Raw genomic sequence first — 13,342 nt, 5'->3', positions numbered from 1 at the left:
CAGTGATGACAAGAACAAGAGCTTCATGTTTTAAAATGTGCTGGATAGCCCCAGAAGAGGGATCTAAATGGCCAGGAGTCGCCCCTGACTGTTTACGTCATTTTGGCAAGAGAGCGTTGACAGTGACGACAAGAACAAGAGCTTCATTCTTTAAAATGTACTGGATAGCCCTAGAAAAGGGATCTAAATGGCCAGGAGTCACCCCTGACTGTTTACGTCACTTTGGGAAGAGGTCGGTTGACAGTGATGACAAGAACAAGAGCTTCATGTTTTAAAATGTGCTGGATGGCCCCAGAATAGGGATCTAAATGGCCAGGAGTCGCCCCTGACTGTTTACATCACTTTGGCAAGAGGGCGTTGTCAAGAACAAGAGCTGCACGCTTTTAAGTGCGCTGGATAGCAATAGAAGATCTAAATGGCCAGGAGTCGCCCCTGACTGTTTACGTCACTTTGGGAAGAGGTCGGTTGACAGTGATGACAAGAACAAGAGCTTCATGTTTTAAAATGTGCTGGATAGCCCCAGAATAGGGATCTAAATGGCCAGGAGTCGCCCCTGACTGTTTACATCACTTTGGCAAGAGGGCGTTGACAAGAACAAGAGCTGCAGGCTTTTAAGTGCGCTGGATAGCAATAGAAGATCTAAATGGCCAGGAGTCACCCCTAAATGTTTACGTCACTTTGGCGGGAAGGTGTTGACAGTGACGACATGAACAAGAGCTTAATGCTTTAAAATGCGCTGGATAGCCGCAGAAGAGGAATCTAAATGGCCAGGAGTCGCCCCTGACTGTTTACATCACTTTGGCAAGAGGTCAGTTGACAAGAACAAGAGCTGCACGCTTTTAAGTGCGCTGGATAGCAATAGAAGATCTAAATGGCCAGGAGTCGCCCCTAACTGTTTTCATCACTTTGGCAGGAGGGTGACAGTGACGACAAGAACAAGAGCTTCATTCTTTAAAATGTACTGGATAGCCCCAGGAAAGGGATCTAAATGGCCAGGAGTCGCCCCTGACTGTTTATATCACTTTGGCAAGAGGGCGTTGACAAGAACAAGAGCTGCAGGCTTTTAAGTGCGCTGGATAGCAATAGAAGATATAAATGGCCAGGAGTCTCCCCTGACTGTTTACATCACTTTGGCAAGAGGTCAGTTGACAAGAACAAGAGCTGCACGCTTTTAAGTGCGCTGGATAGCAATAGAAGATATAAATGGCCAGGAGTCTCCCCTGACTGTTTACATCACTTTGGCAAGAGGTCAGTTGACAAGAACAAGAGCTGCACGCTTTTAAGTGCGCTGGATAGCAATAGAAGATATAAATGGCCAGGAGTCTCCCCTGACTGTTTACATCACTTTGGCAAGAGGTCAGTTGACAAGAACAAGAGCTGCACGCTTTTAAGTGCGCTGGATAGCAATAGAAGATATAAATGGCCAGGAGTCTCTCCTGACTGTTTACATCACTTTGGCAAGAGGTCAGTTGACAAGAACAAGAGATGCACGCTTTTAAGTGCGCTGGATAGCAATAGAAGATATAAATGGCCAGGAGTCTCCCCTGACTGTTTACATCACTTTGGCAAGAGGTCAGTTGAAAAGAACAAGAGATGCACGCTTTTAAGTGCGCTGGATAGCAATAGAAGATATAAATGGCCAGGAGTCTCCCCTGACTGTTTACATCACTTTGGCAGGAGGGTGTTGACAGTGATGACAAGAACAAGAGCTGCAGGCTTTTAAGTGCGCTGGATAGCAATAGAAGATCTAAATGGCCAGGAGTCACCCCTAAATGTTTACGTCACTTTGGCGGGAAGGTGTTGACAGTGACGACATGAACAAGAGCTTAATGCTTTAAAATGCGCTGGATAGCCCCAGAAGAGGAATCTAAATGGCCAGGAGTCGCCCCTGACTGTTTACGTCACTTTGGGAAGAGGGCGTTGTCAAGAACAAGAGCTGCAGGCTTTTAAGTGCGCTGGATAGCAATAGAAGATCTAAATGGCCAGGAGTCACCCCTAAATGTTTACGTCACTTTGGCAAGAGGGCGTTGACAGTGACGACAAGAACAAGAGCTTCATTCTTTAAAATGTACTGGATAGCCCTAGAAAAGGGATCTAAACGGCCAGGAGTCGCCCCTGACTGTTTACATCACTTTGGCAAGAGGTCAGTTGACAAGAACAAGAGCTGCACGCTTTTAAGTGCGCTGGATAGCAATAGAAGATCTAAATGGCCAGGAGTCGCCCCTGACTGTTTTCATCACTTTGGCAGGAGGGTGACAGTGACGACAAAAACAAGAGCTTCATGTTTTAAAATGTGCTGGATAGCCCCAGAATAGGGATCTAAATGGCCAGGAGTCGCCCCTGACTGTTTCCATCACTTTGGCAAGAGGGCGTTGACAAGAACAAGAGCTGCAGGCTTTTAAGTGCGCTGGATAGCAATAGAAGATCTAAATGGTCAAGGGGTCGCCCCTGACTGTTTACATCACTTTGGCAAGAGGGCGTTGACAGTGACGATAAGAACAAGAGCTTCATTCTTTAAAATGTGCTGGATAGCCCCAGAAGAGGGATCTAAATGGCCAGGAGACACCTCTGACTGTTTGCATCACTTTGGGAAGAGGTCGGTTGACGGTGACGACAAGAACAAGAGCTTCATGCTTTAAAATGTGCTGGATAGCCACAGAAAAGGGATCTAAATAACCAGGAGTCGTCCCTGACTGATTACATCACTTTGGGAAGAGGTCGGTTTGACGGTGACGACAAGAACAAGAGCTTCATGCTTTAAAATGTGCTGGATAGCCACAGAAAAGTGATCTAAATGGCCAGGAGTCGTCCCTGACTGTTTACATCACTTTGGCAAGAGGGCGTTGACAAGAACAAGAGCTGCACGCTTTTAAGTGCGCTGGATAGCAATAGAAGATCTAAATGGCCAGGAGTCTCCCCTGACTGTTTACATCACTTTGGCAGGAGGGTGTTGACAGTGACGACAAGAACAAGAGCTTCATTCTTTAAAATGTGCTGGGTAGCCCCAGAAAAGGGATCTAAACGGCCAGGAGTCGCCCCTAACTGTTTAAATCCCTTGGCAAGAGGTCAGTTGACGGTGATGACTAGAACAAGAGCTTCATGCTTTAAAATGTGCTGGATAGCCCCAGAAGAGGGATCTTATTGGCCAGGAGTCGCCCCTGATTGTTTACATCATTTTTTTAGGAGGGCAATAATTGTGACGACAAGAACAAGAGCTTCATGCTTTAAAATGTGCTGGATAGCCCCAGGAAAGGGATCTAAATGGCCAGGAGTCGCCCCTGACTGTTTACATCACTTTGGGAAGAGGTCGGTTGACAGTGATGACAAGAACAAGAGCTTCATGCATTCTAATGTGCTGGATAACCCCAGAAGAGGGATCTAAATGGCCAGGAGTCGCTCCTGCCTGTTTAAATCCCTTTGGCAAGAGGGCAGTGACCGTGACGACAAGAACAAGAGCTGTAACCCCAGAGAAGGGATCTAAATGGCTAGCAGTACGACCCTGAGTGTTTGCATCACTTTGGAAAGTGGGCAGTGATGATGAGAACGAGAGCTGCATGCTTAATTGCACTGGTTAGCCCCAGATGAGTGATCTGAGTGGCCGGGAGCAACTGTTGGCCCATTACATGATTTATAATATCGACTTGTATGTATCTCCCTTTGTCCAGAGTTTTTAATCCCCTGTTGTATTAGTAATTTAGCTTAGGTTCTATTGTCTGCTTGAGCTTCATATCATGTTGATTCAGTGGCTGAAATGGAGCTTTGAGAAAAACGTCCAAAATCAAAGACTAACCCTAGATTTCTGGTCACCAGTTTTAGATATGTTCCTTCCCACAGGTAGAAAGACAAGGTTCTGCAGGAGATTGCAAAGCTAGATTGAGATCGAACTTATGCTGGTGAGTCCACATCTGCTTTTTCTGAGCCATTGCTTGAGGTTTTGTTCCACAAGAGCGTGGCGAGAATAACTGTGTTGTCTGTCATCTCTTTGGCTCAGCTGCAGTTACTAAGGAGTACGACAACAGCTGCTAGAGATAATCCTGGTATCTTTCATCTGAATGCGCTTGGGACATCTGATAATTTGCAGCTGCCATCCTGGAACCCTCTGGAATAAATACCGATGGGGACTGGTGCCTGATTTAGGGTCCCTGGAGGACCATGAATATTCATGAGATCTACATGCAATGGTTCGCTAATATACAGTATGCATATTCATTGTATACAGTATGCATATTCATTGTATAATCCTAAAACACCTGGCCAGCCAAGTGTACCTCCAGGAGAAGGGCAGTGCTGTGTCCATAGGATTAGTATGGTTCAGAGGACCTGTTGACCCTAAACATAACACTAGCCTTACTGGGTCAGACCAATGTTCATCAAGCCCATTAGCCCGGTCTCACGATGGCCAATCCAGGTTACTGGTACCTGGCCAAAACCCAAAGAGTAGCAACATTCCAGAGTCTCAGAGTGAGATTCTGGAACCCCAAAGAGTGTCAAGATTCCATGCTACCAATCCAGGGCAAGCAGTGGCTTCCCCCATGTCTTTCTCAATAATAAGAGTAGTGTTAAGGGTTTGGACAATTTACTGGAGGAAAAGTCCATAATCTCTCTGGTCCAGTGAACTTTTTGCTGATTAAGTTCAACTTTTATGGCGTTTTGAAAATTCTGCTTTTGATCCACATCTGTTCTCTAATCTAATCTTCCATTTGTGAGTTGCACATACCTATATAGGCTCTGACCCCCCACTACCATAAATCAAAGTTCCAAAGAACATAAGAAGTGTTTGCTGGGTCAGACCAGAGGTTCATCATGCCCAGCAGTCCGCTCTCGCAGTGGCTCAACAGGTCCAGAACCTGTGTAGTAGTGGTACTATTTGTACCCCTTATCCCTTCAGAAAATTGTCCGATTCCTTCTTGAACCTTAACACCGTACTCTGTCCTATCACGCCCTCTGGAAGCACATTCCAGTTGTCCACCACCCGTTGGATGAAGAAGAACTTCCTAGCATTGGTTCTGAATCTTTCTTCTTTCAACTTTTCTGAATGCCCTCTCGTTCTTGTAGTTTTCGAAAGTTTGAAGAATCTGTTCCTCTCCACGATCTTGTAAGTCTTATCATATCCCCTCTAATTCTCCTCTTCTCCAGGGAAAAGAGCCCCAGTTACTCCAGTCTCGTAGAATATGGAGGGTGGTGAGTAACCTTAGTGTAATATATACAGGAAACTAATAAGTGAATGAAAAAAGAGAATGGAAACTAGAACCACTATGCAGGACAAACATACATACCCCGAGGGTCCTATGGGGGGAATACGTGGAAAAACGAATTCAAAAAAATGTATGTATTAAAAGCACAATTTCCATAAATTAATTAAAATTTCAAAGATATCTGTAGCTTAGCATTGTTATCAAATGTTACATCAAGCATATTCAGTGCAATATAAAAATGCAGGGAAAGGGAAACAATAAAAAGAAGCAGATGAAAGAAAAGTAAAAACAAAAAAACCCAGTCAATCCAGACCATATGCCAATAAAATACCAATAAAATAACCACGTACTGCTGATAAATTAGAATAGAAAGAACTTCCGGTAACTGATTTTATATGTGCAATTCTTTTTTAGTCACGGTTCAAAGTAAACTATCATCTTGTGATGCTTGGAAAACATCTGCCCAGGTCTAAAAAAAAAGGGGGGAAGAAGGCGGAAACCCGGAACAAAAGACAAACTATATAACAATAACGGTAACAATTAAAAAGACCGGACAGGAAAGCCGCAATAAAGAAGGGCTGTGCAGATAAAAACTAAAGCGAAAACCCAAGTGAGGGACAGGTGTGGGAGACACAAAGTAACTTACCTAATATGCAGAGAGTCTCAAGCGAAACGCTGCTAACAAACCAAATAGGGATGCGCGTAGAAGGAAGAGCATTTAAATGTGTATGGCAAAGGATTAGACAGAACCTAATTGGTGGAGAATTCCACGTGACTAAAAAAGGGGAGGAGCAGGAAACGGGCAAGCATGCAAAAGAAAAACTAAGGTGAATGGAGAATCTAAAGTTAGGGGAAAAAAGCGTTAAGCACATATGAAAGCAGTATAGAGGATATGGAGAATGGAGTGATACAGCTGTGTGGTACACAAAAGTTTTGGCGATTACTAAACCCAACTGCAAAGGAACACAGAATAACGTTAAAAAAATCATCAAGTTTAAACATAATAAACAAGACATTCCTATCAAATGAGACATGAATAACTAGTAAAAGATATAGAGATACTATAATTACAATAAAGATGCCTATAGAAAAAATTAATATCTAAAATTTCTAATAAAGCCACACAAATAATAAACAAGCAGAAAACCTATATGTAAGTACATCAGTGCAATGTAATTCATATAAAAAAGTATAATTTACGATGCAAAGTTAAAATATAAAGAGTCTATTTGTCAAGAAAGAAACATAAAATGATTATATGAAAATAAGTGAAGCAACTAAACATCTTTAAAAATAGGTTTTGTCATATTTAAAATCAATAGTTAAACATAATGAATTTTGAAGGGCAACAATTTATGGGCGGCCATTACTAATTCTCAATGGCCATGGATGAAATAAGGAGCATTTGGAACATATAAAATGCATGAGAAATATAAAAGCACATGATGAAATCCACTATCTTCTGAATATGTAATTAAGAGACCATAACAAACATAAAAATCAAATGCATCATAATTTATATATAGATAAAATAAGGCACATTAGAACATATAAAATACATAATGTGTATAAAACCACAATGAAATTCAAATAAATATGGAACATCAATAAATATCATTGAAGTATACAATATATTTCAAAATTCTTAAATAATTAAGACCATAATCGTTAAAAATCTAAACACAAAAAGATACTACTAGATGCATCATGATAAGTGTGTGTTAAGTAAGATATCCAATTTAGAATATATTAACATAATCTGCTTTTATCGGTTAAAGGTCAATTTGATATAAACAAAAAATTCAAAGTAAATATATAGAGTTCTCAAAGAAAAGAGACGTAATCTACGTCGTGATTAAGACCGTCGGGGTTTGTGGTGGTCATTTCTCATCTCTTTCTCGCAGGTCAAGATCGATTGGTTCCCTCAGCATTACCTATGATTGAGCAGGATGCATATAGTTGTCCATGATGCATCTCTTGTTGTCTCTTGTCTGTAAACATACTTCGAATATTCAATTTTTTAAACCTCCCAGAACAAAAAAAAGAATACAGACTTAACTGTAATACAGACAATGTTCTTTACATTATTATGTGCCCGTGCAATCTTCTATACATGGGAAAAACCAAAAGAACATCGTAGTTGTGTTCTGAGATGAGTAGTATCTGCCCCATTGGTTAATCATTGGATCGAAATGGATCACATTGTTGATCTTTCTTTCTTTCTATTTAAGACATTTACACCAAGGCAGAAGGGAGGTGACATTAACCAGTTACTTCTACAATCGGAACACTACAAACCCTGCAGGTATTAATCACAATGTAGATTACATCTCTTTTTCTTTGAGAAATCTAATATTTACTTTGAATTTTTGGTTTACATCAAATTGACCTTTAACTGATAAGCAGATTATGTGCATATATTATCAATTGGATATCCTAACACATGCTCATCATGATGCATCTAGTCATATCTTTTTGAGTTAAGATTTTAACGCTTATTATGGTCTTAATTATTTATGTGGTTTGAAATATATTATATACACCTCTTCAATGATATTTATTGATGTTCCATGTTTATTTGAATTTCATTATGTGGTTTTATACACATATTTTATATGTTTTTATATGCCTTATATTTTATCTATATATATATTATGATGCATTAGATTTTTATGTTCATTATAGTCTCTTAATTACACATTCTGAAGATATTGTAGATTTCATCGTGCTTTTATATTTGTCATGCATTTTGTTACAAATGTGCTTTATTTCATTCATGGCAATTGAATTAGTAATGGCCCTATAAATTGTTACCCTTCAAAATTAATTATGTTTAACTATTGATTTTTAAATATGACAAATCTATTTTTAAAGATATTTAGTTGCATCACTTATTTTCATATATACCGTAATCGTTTTATGTTTCTTGCTTAACTAAATAGACTTTCTTTATATTTTAACTTGGTATCATAAATTATACTTTTTCATATGCATTACATTGCACTGATGTACTTATACATATAGGTTTTCTACTCGTTTATTATCTGTGTGGCTTATTAGAATTTTTAGATTTAATTTTTTCTATAGGCATCTTTATTATAATTATGTATCTCTTTCTTTTACTGTTATTCATGTCTCATTTGATAGCATGTCTTTGTTTATTATGTTTCAACTTGATGATTTTTTTTAATGTTGTTCTGTGTTCCTTTGCAGTTGGGTTTAGTAATCGCCAAAATTTTCTGTGTACCACACAGCTGTATCACTCCACTCTCCATATCCTCTATACGCTTTCATATGTGCTTAACGCTTTTTTCCCCTAACTTTAGATTCTCCGTTCACCTTAGTTCTTCTTTTGCATGCTTGCCCGTTTCCTGCTCCTCCCCTTTTTTTAGTCGCGTGGAATTCTCCACCAATTAGGTTCTGTCTAATCCTTTGCCATACATATTTAAATGCTCTTCCTTCTATGCGCATCCCTATTTGGTTTGTTAGCAGCGTTTCGCATGAGACTCTCCGCTTATTAGGTAAGTTACTTCGTCTCCCGCACCTGCCCCTCACTTGGGTTTTCGCTTTCGTTTTTATCTGCACAGCCCTTCCTTATCGTGGCTTTCCTGTGCGGTCCTTTATTGTTACCGTTTATTTTGGCTTGTTCCGGGTTTTCGCCTCTTCTTCCCTCTTAGACATGTGCAGATGTTTTCCAAGCATGACAAGATATGATGATGATGATAACAGTTTATATACTGCAGGACTGAAGTTCTATGCGATTTACAATGATTAACTCTACTCAATCTGTAGCATCTTTTTAAAGTTAAGGGTTAGTGATAACAGTTCTTGAGGTCAGTTGTCGTGGACTAAGATTGTATAGGTCAGTTACTAAATACTTCAAGAACAGATATGTTTTTAGGTGTTTCCTAAATTCCCCATAAGTAGTATGCCTAAGAAAGTTGTTCCAGATCTTTACCCCATAATGCTGCTTGATGTGAGAAAAGTTGTTGTTGATGACTTCAGAATTTACATCCTTTAACCAGTGGAGAAACAAAATTCAGATGTGAGCTTCTCTTACATCTGTTGGTTGTGATAGTTTACTTTTATATCTTTAATTCCTTTTTAGTCACGGTTAAATTACCGGAAGTTTCCTGTTGGAAAAGTGGATAGAGGGGTATAGATAGAGGATTATTATGCAGGTCCTGGGCCTGTTGGGCCGCCGCGTGAGCGGACTGCTGGGCACGATGGACCTCAGGTCTGACCCGGCAGAGGCATTGCTTAAGTTATTTCTATTCTAATTTATCACCAGTATGCGGTATTTTATTGGCATATGGTTGGATTGACCGTGTTTTGGGGTTTTTACTTTCATCTGCTTCTTGTAGCCCCGAGGGCACCAGAAGTTAAGATTTTTCATCTGTATCGGCAATATGCCGTTTTTTCCCTGCATTTTTATATGGCACTGCTAATTTGCTTGATGTAACATGTGGTTCTAGCTTCCATTCTCTTTTTTCATTTTGGTAGGCTCACTTATTAGTTTCCTGTATATATTACACTAACCACCCTCCATATCCTACTTTTAAAGTGTTTTTTTTTTTCTATATATTTAAGGTTTAATACCACTATTTTTTGGCTGATATCTATTATGGTCTTTCACTAATTTATCACATTTTGTATTTTATTCAGATGAAACCTTTTTATACCTGCTTGTTTCTTATTCTTTCTTACTGTTTATCAGTCTCTCACCAATTTATCATTACTAGCTTCATCTCCACATCACTGTTATATCCCACAATTCTTGCATGCATGAAATCACTTAATTTTAAGTGTTTTAAACATTACATTATTAATTTTAATGTACCCCTCATTTATAGGACCACCTGAAGAAGACTTTGTCGAAACGCAAACCATTTTGAGTCCTGCACTCTTAGTGGACTAGGTCCTTTTTATGTGGATTTTAATAGTCTGTTTAAGGAACATGGTCACTCCATAGGGCTTTTTTGTTTCTCTTGGATTTTCTTCACTGGATATTTTGGGGTCATTCTTTTGGTTTTGGCTGGTCTCCCGCGTACCAGTAATGGGTCAGGTGTTTTCAGATGCCTAGAAGTAGGCAAATTAACCTGACTCCCAAACCACATACTCGTATGTAAGGATAACTGTGGCCATGCATCTTGGAAATCCAACCTATCGCTGGCTCTTGAGAGAGAAGCTGGGCATCAGCTGGGTTGTCTTGTGGTGCAATTGACTTAAGATTTCTGCTTGTTGCCCCATTGCATGCTGGGTGCTGTAGTTTTTGATTACACACTGGGGTTTGTGGTCTTATTTTTTCTCTGCACATTGACCTCACCCGAGTTGATTTTTAAGGGCTGAAATGAGGACCGGGGTCCCCTCTTTTCTCCTCTGCAGCCAGCCAGCCAGCAGGGAGTTGATATGGGAGCCATGGTAGTAATCGCTGTTTCTGCCTTCATAATTGGGGGTTTCCTGATCAGCAGCCTAGAGTTTATCTATTCCCAAACGGGTACATAGTCTAGCTACACCCTTCTATCCAAAGCATGGCCACTGCTGCCTTTGAGTGCTTGCATGTGTGGGGGAGCAGGTCTGATTTTTGGGTGCACACAATGTGTTCCATTTTTCTAACAGGGTAGCAGCTGACTCTCCTGTTATTGTATGAGAGGGTGAATGTAGAGGCTGAGCCACTGCAAACTATTTATACTAAAATGGTAGTCAATGAAAAGCTGTACAGCCAAAAATGTGTGGAAACCAATTTGAGTTTGCACAATAAAATTGACCCCATTGTCTGCTGACCATTGTAATCTGCAAATTCCATCTGTGCGGGATCTGAGGTTAACATCTAGCGATAGTATCTTTCATTGTATTGGTCCCAGGGAATGGAACAACCTCCCTTGAGTACGTTCGCCAACAGCAGAATATGCCAAACTAAGAAATTACTCAAAAGGCACTTGTTTTGTCAGATGAAATATAAGGTCTGAGATTGTTTAACAAACAGGAGTGGAGATTGGATTGTAGGGTGCTGGTCACTGATGTATTCTATGGTTTGATCTGTTTAATTATTGTTTAATCGTTGATGCAACTTGTTTGTTAGATGTAATTTTGTATGCAAGTGTGTAACTCACCCAGGCAGGGATAAACATAAAACCCTTCACAGGCCATGTTTTGCCCACATTATGGGCTGCATCAGGGGTTAATAAAACTAGGTGGTGTATAAAAACTGAATCACCAACAGGTGAACGCCACAAAGTAAAAGGTAACGCCCCCTCAAGTGTCTGGAGACGCAGCATTAGATAACACTCAAATGCAGCTCTTAATGTAGGCGAAACATGGCCTGTGTCGGGTTTTATGCGATCAATTTTATTGTGCAGACATTTAGATAAAATTCAGTTATCTAATGCTGCTGTCTCCACAGAGACATACTTTTGAGGGGCGTTACCTTTTACGTTGTGGCATTTCACCTGTTGGTAATTCAGTTTGTATACACCACCTAGTTTTATTAATCCCTGATGCAGCCCTTAATGTGGTCGAAACATGGCCTGTCGGGTTATGTGTTATCTGGGGTTTTTTATCTTACATCTGCACAAAAAAATTTGAACTTGGTTTCCACACCTTTTTGGCTGTGCTGTTTTTTGCTGACTTCTATTTTGGATCTTACAGACCACCTACCCTGTTTACTAAGAAACGGTAAACTTTGCATTCAAAGCTGACACACTGGGATTCCCCCAGCACAGGTTCAGACATCACCGCTTTAAATTTTCTGCACATTTACTTGTCTCTCCTCCTCCCTTGCCCCTTAAATCTAATTGTGGACAGACAAAGAAGATGTATGCAACTATTGAAAACCAATTTCATGCCGATCTCATGCCTAGTCATTTTGGATACCCTGAAAACCCAAGACAGGTTTGGGAATCCCTGACCTAAGCAGTAACTTTCTCTCTCTTCCCTAGACCCAAGAAGGACCTTTCTCCTGGGACCCCCTGCTGCCTCTGACTGTTGAGAAACCGCAGAAAGATTCCTCGGATACGGAGTCTCCTCAGACTGAGATTCTGAGAGGAACCCTCAATAGGTAAGGCACCATTAATGTGGCCTTCAGCTGCCCTCCTGTCTTCTCCTCCTCCTGTTTAAGGGAACTTGGTTGGGCTTTTTGTCTCTTGCCTGTTTCACTGGCAGGATGTCTTGGACTTCCTCCCTCTGCAAATTCCTGGGTTCCAATCTCTGCCCTGTTTGGCTCAGCCTGTCCAGTTCCAACACTCATGCCTGAGAAGTCATATCTTCTGTTGTGCTGAATAAAGAATCAGAAAAGTAATTTTATTTATGCTTAAAAGTTCAAGACCAAACTCTTGTGTTTCAATTCTTTCCTGAGTCCATACCTCTCCCTTATTTGGACGAGATCCTCTTATCCCCCCCCCCCCCCATTGCTATAAACTTGCAGTTTTTAATCGTGTGCCTTTCTGATCTCTCTGCAGCCTTTAGGAGGTGAATCGTTGGATATCCTGGAAACAGTGGCCAGAGAAGCTCTTTGAAGAGCTGTGAAGACCTTTCTCCAACTAAGAGGTCCAGCTGCAAACAAGCCAACAGTTCAGTGCAAAGCTTTACAAATGGTCCAAAATGCGGCTGCAAGGCTAATTTGTGGAGTTAGAAAATTTGACCATATAACACCTTGACAGATTTCTTAAATACATTGAAAACACAAGAACATTTGTATCGTGGGGGTAACGCTGTGGAACAAATTAACTGGAGCTTTAAGAGCGTTATCGGATATTCTGAAATTTAATGCTGTTTTTAAGATGAACTGTGAAGATCTTTTCAAGATGTGATTATTCATCTGTAAACCAAGACGTTTGTAAAATTCTTCTTTGTTATATTCTGTGCATGTTATTGCAATGCCACCTCGATATAGGCAGTTGATAAATTTTTTTAAATACTCTCCCAACGACCACTAGTTGGTGACCCTCTGGTCTAATCTACTGTATTGTATGGTATTGTATTGCCAAACGTACTGTCCAATTTAACCTACTGTGAATGTTGGCTTATAACCCGTTCTGAGCTCCCTGGAGGACAAGATAGAAATCAAATTAAATAAATGGAGGGAACTGAACATGTTCTGGAAATGTTGTAGCAAACAGATCTTATATAATAAAAGTTTTTTTCATGAA

At 40.3% G+C, this 13,342-nt stretch overlaps 1 long non-coding RNA gene across 5 annotated transcripts in view; it reads left to right on the top strand.

The window, feature by feature from the left end:
- The window catches only part of LOC117350165, a 31,881-nt gene extending 18,539 nt beyond the window's left edge, over positions 1-13,342 (top strand). The window contains exons 1-6 of one of the 5 annotated variants that reach the window (XR_004537253.1): positions 2,449-3,893; positions 3,992-4,181; positions 5,137-5,181; positions 7,427-7,500; positions 12,134-12,252; positions 12,653-13,342. This is a non-coding gene — a long non-coding RNA (uncharacterized LOC117350165). Of the gene's footprint in view, positions 1-2,448; positions 3,894-3,991; positions 4,197-5,136; positions 5,182-7,426; positions 7,501-12,133; positions 12,253-12,652 lie in introns of those variants that run through there. The other 4 variants (XR_004537254.1, XR_004537252.1, XR_004537251.1 and 1 more) reach the window with 4 other exon arrangements.

The sequence above is a fragment of the Geotrypetes seraphini genome, chromosome 16 (assembly GCF_902459505.1).
Source record: "Geotrypetes seraphini chromosome 16, aGeoSer1.1, whole genome shotgun sequence".
Taxonomy (NCBI): Eukaryota; Metazoa; Chordata; class Amphibia; order Gymnophiona; family Dermophiidae; genus Geotrypetes; species Geotrypetes seraphini.
This window is presented reverse-complemented; position numbering and strand designations above follow the sequence as displayed.